The 15,562-nt window shown below is 37.1% G+C and overlaps 1 pseudogene; it reads right to left on the reverse strand.

Annotated features, from left to right (window-relative positions):
* The window catches only part of LOC100619575 (purine nucleoside phosphorylase-like), a 50,995-nt pseudogene extending 37,867 nt beyond the window's left edge, over positions 1 to 13,128 (reverse strand).
* Positions 13,129 to 15,562: the final 2,434 nt, after the last annotated feature.

Genomic DNA, 15,562 nt, shown 5'->3' on the forward strand with positions numbered 1-15,562 from the left:
TGTGCGATGAGAGCATGGGGTTATTCTGATTTCCCCACTTGGAGGAAATAATAGAGCTAAGATTGCTTTGAAAGACACACGCACATGTGTAGGCAGATGAACAGTATGCAGACAGTTACATGTGCAAACCAGAGGGTACAAAATGAATATGTGGAAGGGGAGGGAGAAGGGAAATTCTTTTAGTATTCAAGTCAAGTGCTGGATTATGAGTTCATTGTACAAAATTAACGATGATGGTTAACACCCTGGAAATACTTTGCAACCTCAAATATCCTGGATTTAATCCAGGAGAGGTGTTACTGTATATTGGCTTTTTGGTTCTGCCAGGGCTGCATGTGAAGGGAAATGGACTAGATGGTACCTCAAAGATACACACTGGTGGCTCTCATTAGATTCAATGAGAGAGGGCTGCATGGAAAAGCAAGGAAGAATTTGACCAGATCTTTTGCAAATGGGTAGAGCCTCAAAGGAATGATTGCTTTCCTGCACTTAGGCAGCAAAAATACTTGAGGGGTTCAGTTTTCATCTGCTTTTTCTCCATGTGATGCTAAGTGATAAGGCCACTAACAATTATAGGGTCATGCTGTTATTTTCAAATTAGAAAACACTTTGTGAACAGCCCTGACAGCCATGTTCTATCAAAGAAAAGAAAAATACATTCCTGGTTTGAAGAAGACTTCAGACTCTCACAATCAGAGCCCTGAGCAATTTGCCTCATGTGGCTATTTAGTTTATGTGACAGGCGCCTGTCAATTTCTGTAAATCCCTTTTCTAGAATTCTGCACATGCCTCTGATGACAATATTTTATAGTTCCAATAAATCTATGTTGTCTTTTCAAAATAGTTTTGATTACATTTGATATAAATTTAATATTATTCAAGAGAAAATAAGATGTGTATGTCTTATACAATATAGCAGCTTTTATATAGTGAAAGATAATCTTGACAAGGAAACTTGGGATTTATCTTATCCAAATGTAATTGATTTAGCAATAGAGAAGAGTGGGCAAATCTCATGCAAGACCTCTTTCTCTTATTTTCCAGTCTGTGTGATGGCAGTCAAATAGAAGGTAATTAAGCTGGATTATTTCAGGCTAGGAGAATATTATTGTTGTTTAGTTGTTTCAGTTATGTACAATTCTTCAAGACCCCATTTGGGGTTTTCTTGGTAAAGATATTGGAATATTTTGCTATTTCCTTCTCCAAATTATTTTACATATGAGGAAACTGAAGCAAACAGGGTTAAGTGACTTATCTAGGGTCACACAGCTAAGTATCTCATGCTGGATTTGGACTCATGTTTTTCTGACTCTGGTCCCAGCCCTCTATCTACTATGCCACCAAGCTACTTGTAAGCAGAATGTAGACACTACCAAAAGCATAAAGATGGTACTATGATATACTACAATTATATGGCATGCATGAAACTGGTAAGTAATTCTGTTATGATTGGCTTGATCCAGGTCCCAACTAAAACAAAGTTGTGACCAACTTTGGTCCCTACATTTGAAAAAAAAAAAAAAAGCTTTATTATTCCCTTTATCTTTGCCCCATAATCATTTCCTTTTAAATCACATACCTCATTGAACTCCATCTTACATTTAAGCAAAATCAACTGACATAGTGACCATATGTGACAGAATCTGTATTAATAGTTTTCCACCTCTCTATGGAAAGGATGGAAGTGTATTTAATTGTTAGTTTCCCAAGTTCTCACATTTTAAAAGGAATATGAGCCAACAATCCAGAAATTAACAGTAAAAATTATCGAAGTGGTAGAAGCTCATTCCTACGAGAAAAAGTTGAAAGCATTGGGATTTTCTCCTAAAGAAAAGAAGTCCAAGGAGTCACTTAACTATTCATGTGCTTAAACATTGTTTGAGTAATGAAGATGATTACTAATTCTCCATAGTCCTAGACCTACAAAAAAGCCAATTAAGACAAATGCACTTAAATGATATGGAAGAAATACCTCTAAATATAAGGAAGAACTTAGGAATGATTAGACTCATGCATTATTAGAACTTAAAAGGAAAATTTGAGCCTTTTAGTCCAACTCTTTCACACTCAGATAAGGAAACCGAGATCAGAGAATGTAGAGACTTGCCTGACATTCCTAATGGCAGGGCTGCCACTTGAAAATAGGGCTCCTGAGGGCAATTAGGTGGTTCAGTGGATTGAGAGCCAGTCCTAGAGATGGGATGTCCTGGGTTCAATCTGGTCTCAGACACTTCCTAGCTGTGTTAACCTGGGCAAGTCACTTAACCCTCATTGCCTAGCCTTTATTATTCTTCTGCTTTAGAACCAATACATAATATTGATTCTAAGATGGAAGGTTAAGGGTTCAAAAAAAAAAGAAAACAGGTTTCCTGTTATTGGTGATACATTTATTTTTTGATTGGTTAGACAGTCTCTTTTTTTTAAAGATAGTTGGATCAATCAAATGATCCCAGGAGGTCCTTTTCATATCCAGGTTTCATAAAACAGGTTCTTTTGAAAGTGCTGAAACTGAAGATATAGGTCTGTCAACACTGCTGGAGAGAAAAAAAAATAAAGTTGTATTAGGGCATCCATATGCCAACTTAACCACCCTCAAGGGAACTCAAATTCTGTATGCTAAGTGCATAGCCCAAAGCAGCTGCCTAGACTGTCTCCATCCATGACTGATTCTGAAAGAGATTATGGCTTTTTCTACAATGACTCACAAATTAAGAAGTTAAAAACATTTTTTTTTAGGAACCATTTCTACAATCATATTTTACTTAGCCTTCTCTTGGGATAACTTTAATTAATATGAGGGCGTATCATTTGATCAAATAGCTCACTTTTTGTATGTGAATAATGATTTAAATTAGCAGATTTTCCTTGACTTGCAGAGGGAAATTTAGGCATTCAAAAATGGGTATTATCTTAAAATCAAGTTAGTAACCTGACTTGGAAAGAAGAATGTCTCAGAGGAAAGAACTGTGCTATTTTTTTCCTCAAGTAACCTTTTTGGTAAATCTATGGCTTTGATAGAAAACCCCCTAAAACTTGGGTGATGCTGGGCAAATTTATAAACCGCTGTGAACTTCTGTTCCCTTTTTCATCTATGAAGATGAGAGTTGTAGACTAGGTACCTCCTAGTTGTAAAACCATATAATCCTGTGATCCATCAGAAACCTCTTTTCATTTGCTCTTTTAACTCAAGTATGCTGTGAGAGATGACCTTGATAACCAGTTTTCCTGGTAGCCTTCCATTTTCCTTAAGCCATCCTGTGGATTAATGACCCTAAAACATACTTGGGGCTGGATGGGGCTCTCTAAAAAGTACCTCTCCCATCTGAGGAAAGCACATGACCCCAACCAGGACCAGCAAACAGGCAGGGAGGAGGCAGGAGGTCAATGACATTAAGACCAGCATCATCACTTTAGCCTTCACTTCCTACTGAAACTCTGGAAAATTCATATAAGCAAGCTGGTTCCTTCTTGTTTTTTGCAGTACTTGGGAAGGAGCCAGACATTTCTTCCCTGACTTTTTTAGACTAGTAATTCCCACAGGATCCCCTGTGAGCCTAATGCTATTTAAATGGAGAGGAAATTCTTCTTGTGAAAGACGCTATATTTTACTTTAGATTTTTTGGTGAATGCTCTCTATGGTTTGGGGTTGTGAAAGGGAGACAGGGAAGTTGAAGGAATTTGTCCTAGGAGTTTATTGTCCAGAGGGAGAATGGAAGGATGCAGCATTTTCGAGTCCTTCTATCCAGACAAAGACCCAATGCTGAGACTAGTACAGTCAGATTCTCTACTCTACCCCAGCCAGGAATCCATTCTTTTTTATTATGCCATATGCATAGCTCGGGGTTATATTGGAACACATAAATCTCATGTGAACTGCAAAGCGTTAAGCTGCCGTGGTCCTCATAATTTCATTATCTCAGTTTCTGCCCTAAAACATTTAAAACTAATTGAACACCCGAGGTTTTCCTGTGAAGTTTATTTTCTGAACATTATTGAAACACTGTTGATAAAAGTCTAAATTTATAGAGTCAGCACTCCTTAAAATGCTGTGATAGATCTGAGAAGGAATCATCTTATAAATAGGATTGGAATGGCAAAGGGCTCCCATCATCTTATATTGCCAATCTGTATGACCTTAGCATGTTTTCCAGTAACTCAAAATGAACTTTCACAAACTTAATCCATTCATCTGGGGGATTTTTGTTTGAAATTCGTGGCTACTTGGTTGAATTCATATTTTAAGTTATCTCTTTGAATTTATTTTAGTCGACTGGATATATAGATAAGCTTGCCACCCCTCCACTCCAGTTCCATTCCAATAGACCTCTTACCCTTATACAAGCTATCTCTAATAATTTGAGGTCACCTACTAACAGCAATCCATTAGAAAAAATGTAAAAAAAAAGAAAGATGTAAATGTTTATAATATGAACAATCTTGTTGTTTTGTATAATAGAGTACTCTTGTATTTTTTAAATAAATATTTCTTAACATTGCAGTTACATCATGATAGCCTCTTCCCTTCTGCCCTTACTGAACCCTCCCTTGTGCCAAAGAAGTAAAGCTAAGTAAAACATACATCTTACTCATATCTGATACTGAAAGCCGTATTAAATATCTATAGAGGTATCATGGTACAGAAGAAGAAAGAATGTTGGCTCTGCCACCACCTCTTCCCATAATGGGCAGAAGGGAAGAGGCTATCATGATGTAACTGCAATGTTAAGAAAAGTAACTTTTGCCATCAGTCTTTGGAAGTCTATTGATTTCATTGGTCAGGGTTCTAAAGACCAATGCAATTCTTTTCCTTTACATTATTGAGGTCACTGTGTGAATTATTCTCCTGGTACTGTTCATTTCACTGCCCCAGTTTGGATAAATCTTTCCAAGTTTATTTTAAATTCTTCATATTCTTTTTCTTTTGTGGCACAATAAAATTCTATTACATTTATATCCCACAAATTTGTTCAATAACTTCCTAATTGGTGAACGCTTGCTTGGATTCTATTTCTTTGTTACAAAAAAAAAATCCTAACAAAAACAACAAAAATAGGCTGCTACAAATATTTTTGGTATACTGGGATCTTTTCCTCTGTGTTTGGCATCCTTGGCATATATGCTAATAGTAATGTCACTTGGACCAAAGAATAAATAAAGCTCATGATTTTTCAACTGTAATTCCAGTCAACCAGTGGGATTTTTAAAAAAATAAATGCATTTGCACATTTCAAAGTCATCAAGAATCTTTTGTTTGGGTTTTTTTTATGAGAAAGCAATTTACTTTTAAAGTATTTTTAAATTCTTACCTTCCATCTTAGAATCAGTATTGTGTGTTTATTCCAATGCATAAGAGTAGTAAGGGTTAGGCAAGCCATGGTCATATACCTGGGAAGTGTCTGAGGCCAGATCTGAACCCAGGACCTTCCATCTCTAGGTCTGGTTCTCAATCCACTGAGCCACCTAGCTATCCCTCACTTTTAAGCATTTAAAAAAAAACATATTATATTAATCATTTACTAATTACCATATTAGGCACTGGGAAAACAAAGAAAAAAAATTCAACAATCCTTGCTCAAGGGAGTTTATATTTTCTCTTTTCTAGTACTCATTTCTATTCTATTCCATAAAAGAAAAGTCTAGCCTTAAAAGCAACTCTTGGTTTTCTTTTGCAACTCAAATAAATTGTGTAGATCTCTGTGGCAAAGTAACCTTTGTGTTTCATAAAGTGAGTTGTGACTAGGCTCTCATGAATATTTCACATAGCCACAGGTATGGAAACCCTCATGCCGTATATATTTACATGCATTTTATGATATAGTGTACACCCTCTCTATTTCACAGGGCTGGGTTTGGGGTCCATAAAATGAAGTCTTAGGGGTTGGTGTCCACTCTTCTAAAAGAGAAGTAAGTTGCTGCTGGTTACCATAGTGATGTAAAAAATAGACTCGAATACAGGACTACAATCCCCACAAGCCTTTGCTCCACTTCCCCAAAATGCTTTGTAATCTCAAGGGAATTCTGAGGTGGGCCGAGATGGAGGAAGGATTTAAGCTGGTGGCAAAGGTTTTTGGGGCTTTTGGACTTCCATTTTGGAGCAGAGGCGTCTCTTCCATGATGTGAGGTTATTTTGTCTAAGCCTCTGGCCTAGGCACATGTTTCTTACTTGTATATTCTTTAATCCTTAATCCTTAATAAGCCTCTAAAAAATATAATACTCCTTGCAGAGAGAAACTAACTTCTACCTGCCTCAGTCTCCCCATCTCCCTAAATTTTAATCATTACAGTAACTGCCAATAGACCAGCATTTTCCTGTCATTCTAATTGGAAAAGAAAATAATCTATTTTAAATTATAAAGCAGAGAAGAGTGTTCATCCAAAATGGTTTACTAGACTGGCTAAACCTTTCCCCAAACTAGTGAAGAATGAGGCATGACAGGATCCAGCAATACACAGGGCAGGAGTTCTGCTTTATGAGGCAGTGCTAGGGATGCTGGGTCAGTAAACAAGGATAAGCCATCTGATCACATGCAGAAATCATAATGGCTAAAGAAGAAAGCAGTATGGTAGCCTAAAAGAAAGCAAGGTGTGTTTGTAACTACTTTTAGTCAGGGAAGGTTATGAATAAGCTCATTCCATGCTTAGCATTCAGGGAACATGGTCCATGCATGCCATTGCCCATATTTATTTTGTGCCCCCATTAACATTTTACTACCATCTATTTGAAGAGATAATTTATTTTACTCATAAAAAAGACTTTCTCTTGCTTTCAATGAACTGACCCTTCACTTACTTTTAAAACCCTCAACTGTGGCTTAGATGATTTTTGACTTAAAAATAAATTTCTGTCTCTTTTTCCATCCTTCCTCTCCCTACAGTCCTGCCAACCTCCATCAATATTCCTAACTCTCCCCATCTCTGCTGAGATGTTACAGAAATGTGTCAGAGTGAACAAATCTGGCTTAGTGAGCTTTTCTGTTCTCTTTTAACATGAGACCTTGTCCAGGCATAGAAGCTGCTTAACACTCAGAGTGGTAGGTTGGGGTGAGTTTGGAATTTTCCCGTCTCTGGTGTCTCCAAATGCAGGAGGAAATGTTAAAGGTTAGAAGGGATGGAATAAGACTATAAAAAGTGAATTAGGAAAACCATCTGGTTTTAGTGGGAAACTATATTCAATAGACTTTGACTTCAGTCACACTTATTTAAGGGGAGTATTTCTAGTGAGAAAGAGGCTTAATTCTCACTGGTCCATTTGGGTTCATTTTTAGGCTTCCGATTTGACAGAGCTCCACTCTTCTCCAGGTGGGGATTCCTCAAGCAACAAGGGTTTTGCCACTTTTTGTGCCTGTTCCATGAGCTAATTGGTTCTGATGGGAGAAAACTATAGAAGTGATTATTTTTCTTTGCTGGGTTTCACAAATTCACTTCTAGCTATACTCTCCCCAGACCTTCTTAGACAGCTCCCCCTTCTGAATCTCATACCAATCTGATAATTGTGAGAGATTTCACCTCACTCTGTCAGTTGCCATTTGAACACGCCATGTTCTTGCATTTCCAAGGGGAATTTATTTTTTTATCCTACCTTTTAATTGTTCATTTCATCTTCTTTTTTAAGTGTAGAATTCTTTCCATAGATGGACCTGTAGTTGAATGGGGTGCTCTTAAATGAAGTGTAATGATGGTATTAAAATGATCACTGAACTTTTCTCATTTTAGAGTTTAATATCTTTTTCCCCCCAAGGAAACTTTTGTCACATCCACCCAATGCCCAATATAATAGCACAATAATAATAACCACATTGATGCCTTGCACCGCATAGAACTTTTAAAACTTTTCAAATATCATGATGGAAAGAATTATCTTCAGAGTCAGAGGTCCTGGGTTCAAATTGTTCCCAGATTACTTACTATCTCTATGAACTCAATAGTCACTTAAGAATTAGATTAGATATTGCCTAAGGTCTCTTCTGGTTCTAGATCCCATGGTTAAATGACTTTTATAAGAAGGAAGGGATCATGGTAACTAAGTGGCTCAGAGAATTGAGAGACAGACAGGAGGCCCTGGGTTCAAATGTGGCCTCAGACTCCTCCTAGCTAAATCCCAGTTGTCTACCCCTTACTGCTCTTCTGCCTTGGAACCAATACTTAATGTTGATTCTAAGATGGAAAATAAAGTTTAAAAAAAATGGGAAGGGATCCTGTCATTAAACATTGTATCTAGCACTTTTTGTTGAATTGAATTTATACCTATGATTTGAAAAGTGCAATTATCAGGGTACTCCCAAACATTTGCAACTTAAATTCATTTCCATGGCAGCCTGATAAGATCTCTTACTCTGTTTCATCTTCTATGGAAAGTTGAGACTGGTGGTGATAGTTTCACATTGACGGAAACAAATCTATCAGAGAATCCCTTTTTTTGAAACAGAGCATTTCCTTTTGTGCCTACAGTTTTCAAATCTTAGTATTTATATAAAGGTTAATTTGTAAGTGGGCCTGGAGAAAACTGAGTGTCAGAGGTGATAACTTACCAGTCATTTGTCTGTGGCATGAATATGACATTAACAAAGAAAGCAAAACTATTCTGAAGCATGTCTGTAGAATATTTAATAATACTGGAGAGGGATGCCAAGCTTACTTCAAAGGCAAAAATCATTCACTGAAAATTCTCTTGACTGTTTTTTTAAGAATAAAAAATATTCTCAAGCTGTTTCCAATGTTTTTGCATATGAGGCCTCAATGACATAAAAATGTAGACATAATAAAGTAATTCTGTGGATTATCTGATGTCTTTGAATCCTTAGTACTCGACATACAGTAGGTATTTAACAAATGCTTGTTGATGGATGGATGGATGGATGCATGCATGCATGCTGAATATTTATTGACTAGAAAACAAAAAATCAAAATCAAACAAAAAACCACAATGGTCAAAAATTTACTATGAGTTAAGTAATACTTTTAAGCATTTTTAATTGCATTTATCATAATGATATCCTATACATCTTAAAATGGTCATAAATATAATTTCTATGTGTGTAGATAAAGAATTGAGACTCTTACAATAAAACTTAATGGCTGACTGTCTAAAGATGATGATAGAATTTCTGCAACACTTTAAGATTTTGAAAGTATTTTACATGTGATTTCACTTTATCCTCACAACAACATTGAAAGTGGGTGCTGTTATGATGTCCATTATACAGATAAGAAAATGGAAAGGCTCTGCGGTTTGCCCACGATCACATAGCAGTATCTAGTTGATGGGAGATAAATTTAGAACTCAGGTGAAGATCTACTCTAGCATGCTAACCTCACTACCTTATATACTGGGAACTTCTGCTTTAAAATACTCCATAATTTAGAACATTTTAACATCTATCTCAGTCCCTAAAAGTAGCTTGTAATGGTACAAATTTGTATTGTTCCCGGATTCCCATTTATGTCGTGAGATAATCCTAGTAGCATCCCTGGTCTACACATACACGATTTGGGAAATAGCATAGAACAGGGCTGGCAGTCTCTCTCCCATCTCCCCTTGAAAGCTGGGAAGCTGGATCCTGTCCTCTCCCCCCAAGCAGGCGGGCGGGCAGGCAGGTCCCATTCTTGCTGACTTAGAGCTTCAGTCCTTGCAGAAGCAGGTCCTTGAAGGCATTTAATTATGCCTGAAGTTAATTGAGGAGCTAGATGAACAGTTTGGTCTGATGGGGTCTAAAAACGGATTCCAGAAATTTGAAGTAAAGATTGGCAAGGTGGTGTCAGCTGAGAGATGTTCATTTTCACCTTTCCTTTCAAGTTATGCCGATGATTTCATTAATCAGGATTATTTTTTTTCTGTCATTCTCTTCCCTTTGACAGATACTAATTAAACTAGCATCCCCACTCTCCCCTGGCAGTTCTTCTATCAAAGTTTTTAGTGACCGCTCTCTTTTTGACTGATTTAGCATGGCTCTTTCCCCTCAATTAACGGACAAGTTAAGCTTTATATTCCCTTAAATTTTTATTACTTGTAATTGGGAAATGAAAAAAAATCATTTTATACTTTACAACTTTAAAATGTGCGAGTAAATTGGGTACTCACGTAATGAAGGCCTAATTGCCTGATCTGAGCTGAGCCAACTAGTCAGGTGGTGTGCCTGCTTTGCTACACAATGAGCTGAATTGGCAGACCCCTTCACCCCGGAGTCCAGTTTCCAGTTGGTTTTCAAATTGGGTTGCCATTTTAAGAGAATGGCTTTTAATTTGCCTTTTAGTAAGATTCCAACCCAAGAATAATGAAAAACGCTAGTGTAGAATCTAAAGAAGGATTGCGTATTGCTTCTTTGCCTAGAGTAATTTTCACAACGGTTTTTCAGGTTTTTTTTTGTGATGCAGCCAGTGATCTAGAGTCCAGAAGGCCCCAGTTTGGTTCTGACTTCAGACACGGTGTGACCCTGGGCAGGTCACTTAATGAGTTTCAATCATTTTCCTCATCTGTAGAGTGGAGATAATAATAACACTAACCTTCTAGGGTTGTTGTGAGGGTCAAATGAGAAATGATTGTAAGGTTTTAGCACAGTGTGTGGCACATAGAAATGCTATATAAATGTTAGTGATTAGTCTTGTTTTTGTGGATTTTGCCAACAGCTGTACCTTCCAGGTGTTCCAAAAGTCTTGGTTCACTAAGAGGTGCTAGAACCACCTGAAACACCTCTCTGGAAAAAAAGCCAATTATTACATCTCCGATATCATTTGCACCTTGGAGATCAGCAAACAAATTAGGGTTTGATTTTTTATTTTCTTGACTGTTTAGACTTTAAAAATTCTAGATAATCAAGCTAGGTGACACAGTGGATAAAGTGTAAGGAAGTTCGAGGCCAACCTGAGACACTCATTGACTGTGTGACCTTGAGGAAGTCATTTAATCCCTATATGCCTCAGGTTTCTCATCTGTTAAAATGGGAGTTATAATAGTACTTACTTTCCAGAGTTGTTATGTGGGTCAAATGAGATAATTATTTATTTATTTTTTTTTTTTAAGGAAATATCTGAGGTTAGATTTGAACCTAGGACCTCCTTTCTCCAAATCTGACTCTTTATCTACTGAGCCATCTAGCTACCCCTGAGAAAATAATTTTAACTTATTTAGCATAGTGTTTAGTATGCATTAACTATTATGTAAATGTTACTTATTGTTTTTATTATTAAGAAATAATAGGGGGCAGCCCACTGACTGAGTTGAATGAGAGCCAGACCTAGAAATGGGAAGGCCTCTGATGCTTCCTAGCTATATGACCCTGGGCAAGTCACTTAACCCCATTGCCTACCCCTTAGCACTCTCCTGCCTTGAAACCAATACACAGTACTGAGCGTAAGATGGAAGGTAAAGGTTTAAAAAACAATAGAGAAAATATCAACAATACAGGTTAAACTTAAAAGTATATGGTGTGCATTTCTTTCAGAGAGCTCATTGTTAAATATTTACCAGAATATCCCTGAACACTCTTTATACTAGTATCTCTACATTGATACATTCTTAAAAATCAAAAATAGGCACACATACAAATACTCCAACCATACAAATGTCTTAAGGATAAGGAGTATGTCTTAATCATATATATATTTCATGAAGTTTTTATAGCAGATATTTGTATGTAGTAGATGCTCAATAAATATCTTTGTAATTACTTATTTTATTCATTATTCCTATTATTTCCCCTCTCTTCTTACTTTATGAATGGTACATGTACATCTGTTTTTAACATTGTCATATGAATTTTAGATTAATTCAACCCTGCTTAGTCTAGCAATCAGGAATGTTGTAAATCTTGAAATTTCTCAGACTTGTGAATGTTAAAAATTTCCACATTGAGGAATCCTCCATTGGAACAAATTCCCTACTGGAAACATTCCCCATTTTGATGTGAGAACTCCCCAGGATCAGAAATGGGAGGACCTCTACTCCACCCATACTTAAGACTGCTTTAGGGGAGAAAACTCCTTGCTAAACAATGAAAGTACTTGCACCCATGCTTATAATAAGGCAAGGAGTTCTTTGAGCCATGCCTGTTTTTAGAATTTATACAATGGGATGCTAGGTACCTATAAAGGTCGGGCAGGTTTTCTCTTAATGAGATTAGTCGACTCAGCTGTGTTTTCTCTGGTTCAGAATTACTGAGGGGATTAGTCGACTTAGCAGGAATTCAGATTCCTTTAGGAAACATCTACGGTGATTGGTAGATGGAAGAACTTAGGGGAGGTGACATAGGAAAAAAAACCCTATATAAGAAAAGGTATCTCTTGAGCGAGAGAAGGCTTGGAGATCCTTAGATCTTTGGAGATAGATCCTTTTGGAGGAGGCCCTTTGAAGATCTCTTGAGAAGTCCCTTGGGAAGCTGACTCTGGCTGGAACTCCCTCTGGGGAGACTCTGTTCCCCAGACATCTTTGCTTAAGACAAATCTTGTGGTGAGTGATAAAAAAACTGACTGATTCTCTCTCTCTTAAGACTCAGGTCTAGGCCATATTGGCTTAAGGCCCTTCATACTTATACCTTTTTTTTCTCTCTCTCTTTCTTTGATTACTCATTGTATTGTTAATTAAAATCTCTATAAAACCCAGTTGACTTGGGCATATTCATAATTGGGAATATATTCCCTGGTGACCACCTTATATTTGATTTAAAAACCAAGACACTGTAGTGAAACATATTTTCTGCGGTCAAATTTACTCACCCTCTCTTATATCTATCACAAATTATATCTTCACATTTTAACTCACTACAGTTTATGACCCCAACTCTTTTAACTGCCACAGTTTATGGCATACAACTATTTTAATTATTACAATGTATACACCCCTACTTAAGGATTAAGTGTTGAGGAGGATGGCCTATGACAGACATGTGCTAGCAAGTGACAAATGAGAGGTAACTGACAGATCACCTGGGCTGTCCTAAGTTGAGCTTAAGCTACCATTGGTACAGGTGAATCACAGGAAGTGATGTGAATAAAAAGTCTATATATATTAATGTTACTTCCTCTTGCCGTGCTCTTTTTCGCAGTTGAGACGTGGCTGGTGGCATCGTGCTGAGCATCTTGGTGCCTTGGTGTCTTGGAGTGCTTGCAGCTCTTGTCCGGTCTTGGCGTAAGCATGCTAGGTGAGTGAGTTTAGACTGATTCCTTTTTCCTTTACCTTCAAAAGCACTATCCTCTTAGGAGGTCCCTCATCTCAGGGTAGACCTCATGGCTGGAAGCTGAGCTAGTTTTAATCTTGGAGGAGGCCTCGTGGCTGAGGTCTATGAACTTCCCTTAGCTTAGGTTAGGCCAGAAATTCTTATACCTCTTTCTCTCTTCTTCTTAATTCCTTTCCTCTATATTAATTAAAACACCATAAAATTCCCAAACTGACTTGAGTGTTTTTATTGGGATTTGAATTAATCCCTGGCGGCCAACTAAATTTATATTCAGTTAAAAAAATTTACCCCTTACAGTCAGTAACTCAAACTGAATAACTGGAGCACAGATGATCAAGTTGTACACATCAGTAGTGGTATATGTATATATATATATATATATTTTATGTGTTGCCTCAGTCTAGTCCCATAGGAAGACTGTGTCTAAAACACATTGATCACACCTTTACCAAGAAAAGAAGGTGAGGAAGAGAAAGACAGAGATGAAAAGAAAGAGACAGAGACAGAGAAGAAATTAGTCACAAATGAGGGAATTCACCTTAGGATATATTATCTTTAATAATTATCTTTTGTGACATTGAAATGTCTCCTAAAAAATAAGCCTTGCAATTTTTTTTTGTCTATAAGTTAAGAGCCCCAAATGTCCACATTGCCACCTGGCTTTGTTTTTGTTCTTAAACATAAAAATACTTGTGACTTCAAAGTCTAAATAAATCTTTTACCATGTTACATGAGGGGAAAGAGGAGGAGAGGAATGAGATTTCGGAGAGTTCTCATCATTAAATATCAAAAATCATTTCTGAGTTGAGCTAGGAAGATATGAAATATTAGAAAAGCCATACCCTCTTGAATGAAGTGCCCATTCGAAATTCTCCAAGCATGTCAAGGGAGAGCTAGATAAGCTCTGCTCTAAATGGTGTGTTCACACCATGAGATAACAAAAAAATGTGTTTCAGAGAATAAGTGTCTCACATCTCAGGAGGAAGGAGGCCTGTGTATTCTGAGCATTACCTTTGCCTGGAAACTAGTTATAGGAAGCTGGTCAAACTCCCCTATTTGATTTATAAATGTAATGCCAAGACCTGGCCTCTGCAGTACTTAAGGAGTTAAAATAATATTCAAGGAATAGTTGTATTTGACTGGGGTGGGATGGGGTGGGGACTGCAAAAATCTCTGAAAAAGATCATTATTTGAGTGCTCTTTTCTGATTCTGTGGAAGGAAAATAATAGAGGGAAAAACCCCAAATTGATCATGAAAAGTCAGAAACAATTGAAATGATGGCATAACAATAAGAGTCTAGTCAAATCACAAGCATTCATTAAGTGCCTTCTATGCTCCAGGCACTAATTTAAAGCTGAAGTTTAGTAGATGACCCCCAAAAGTAAGGGCAAATGTGAACACCTTTCTTTGGCTAGCAAAGGATGGAAGGAGAAGACTCACTCCTATGATCTCATTCTAAAAGCATCTGAGAGTTCTAGACAGAGTCATAAAGATGGTGGGATGATTAGGATTTTTCCCTAGGGAATAAAATATAAAGGGCAATGATAGTAATGAAGATAGTGCTTGAGCACTATAATTTAGTAAGGATAAATAGTCAAAAGAAGAATCTTTCTTATTCTGTCCTCTTTGCCATCTTCCTTCACCCATTCTTACCAACATTGGTTAGCCATCCCAGCAATGATTGACATTCTAGTGCTCCATCTCAGAAGATTATTGGGACTAAGACTAATGTTTCTTGACCCAATTGGGGTATATAATACTTATCTTGGATGCAAAAAGACCTAGTCAATCTTACTTCACACATACACATAAGCCCTGGCTTAACCAGAATGTCAATGAAAGCAAAGAAGATTAAATTGCACTCTTAGATTCAGTGATATTTTTTTAAATCCTTACCTTCCATCTTAGAATGAAAACTGTTTATTGGTTCCAAAGCAGAAGAGTGGTAAGGGTTAGGCAATGGGGTTTAAGTGACTTGTCCAGAGTCACCCAACTAGGAAATTTTGAGACCAATTTTGAACCTTGGACCTCCTGTCTCTGGACCTGGATATCTATCCCCTTAGCCACCAACCTGCTCCTTGTGATATTTAAAAAAAATAAATAAATTTGATTTTCCTTTAAGGTTGCCCTTAATATTAATTTTAACCTGATTTCCTATAAAGGTTTTAGTGAGTGAGTAGCAATAGCATGATTTGCTTTTCATGCTTCTGGGTTTAGTCTTGGGCCCCAACATCTCTGAAAAATGATGCTACTGGGATATTCTTTTTTACTTCTGGAATATTCTGATAGGAATATGCAGATGATGTGATTAGGCCTGAACTTCATGAAATTCAATTTGACAGCTTTATGGAGAATGGGTTGATGTGAGATTTGAAGAAGGAAAAACAATGAG

The sequence above is a fragment of the Monodelphis domestica genome, chromosome 8, assembly GCF_027887165.1.
Source record: "Monodelphis domestica isolate mMonDom1 chromosome 8, mMonDom1.pri, whole genome shotgun sequence".
Lineage (NCBI taxonomy): Eukaryota > Metazoa > Chordata > Mammalia > Didelphimorphia > Didelphidae > Monodelphis > Monodelphis domestica.